This window comes from Sinocyclocheilus rhinocerous, unplaced genomic scaffold (assembly GCF_001515625.1).
Source record: "Sinocyclocheilus rhinocerous isolate Xijiao unplaced genomic scaffold, SAMN03320098_v1.1 scaffold857, whole genome shotgun sequence".
Taxonomy (NCBI): Eukaryota; Metazoa; Chordata; class Actinopteri; order Cypriniformes; family Cyprinidae; genus Sinocyclocheilus; species Sinocyclocheilus rhinocerous.
Genome location: NW_015632715.1, coordinates 105,705 through 106,635, shown reverse-complemented (window position 1 = coordinate 106,635; position 931 = coordinate 105,705). Strand labels below are relative to the sequence as shown.

At 37.2% G+C, this 931-nt stretch overlaps 1 protein-coding gene across 1 annotated transcript in view; it reads right to left on the bottom strand.

Annotated features, from left to right (window-relative positions):
* Positions 1-301: 301 nt before the first annotated feature.
* Positions 302-931, bottom strand: part of LOC107742778 (adenylate cyclase type 2-like) — a 52,330-nt gene continuing 51,700 nt past the window's right edge. The window contains exon 25 of the mRNA XM_016555816.1: positions 302-931. This exon is cut by the window's right edge and continues 191 nt beyond it. The gene's annotated coding sequence lies outside the window, so the exon portion shown is untranslated.

Below are 931 nucleotides of genomic sequence, written 5' to 3'. Positions count from 1 at the left end.
CTTTAAGACTGGTAATAATTTATTTATTTTTATTTTTTTTAAGTCCGTCACACAAAAGATTGGTCTTTCTAATCTAAAATAATCTAATCCGAAAAATAAGACTCATTACCCCGTAGTTAATTATTAGTTGGTCAGACTAGTTCTTAAGACAGTCTCTACATAGTGGCTAATTTATGCAACTGGCCCCTGGGTTTCTGCGGATCGTAAAAATTCTTAATTCGCCTTTACACAAATTAAGGCCTAAAAAGGTCTTAAATTGTAGCATGAAGTTTTAATTCAAAGTCATGGTATTAAATGTTGCAAAAAAAAAAAAAAAAAAAAAAAAAAAAAAAACATCCACTATGTATATTCAAGCAACAATAGGCTTCCACCATTTTGTTGGTCCAAATGTTGACAGAATGGTTTATAATAAGATACATGCTATTTTAAATGACTGAACAAATTCTAGATATTTTAACGTCTGCTCATCTGCCATGATGGGTTTGTGTGGGTCACAGAACACCCCTCTGTCTGTGAGTCTCAAATGAGACCAAAACCGGCCGACCAGCTCAGTCATCCCAAATCAGTCTAAATCCAACAGGATCAAGGCCACTATGACAGCAGTACACAGAAAGCCTGAGAAGCAGTATTTTCCGTCACTGAACTCAGTTACCCACTGTCTGTGGTCTGTTTCCCATAAGAGGATCGCTTGTGTTAGTGTGAGGTGCGTGAATGTATATGTTGCTTTATGTCTGAGAGTTTCAGATCTCCAAACGCTGCCAAAACAAACTCCAACATGTCAGAGTTAGTAAGAATGTGCACTTCTTCAGACATGCTCTAAAGAAACAAATCCAGTAGCAATAAAACATTCTTAAATGAAAAAAAAAAGATCACATATAGGCCCGGAGTCTGTGTGTACGCGTGCGTGCGTGTGTGTGTGTGTGTGTGTGTG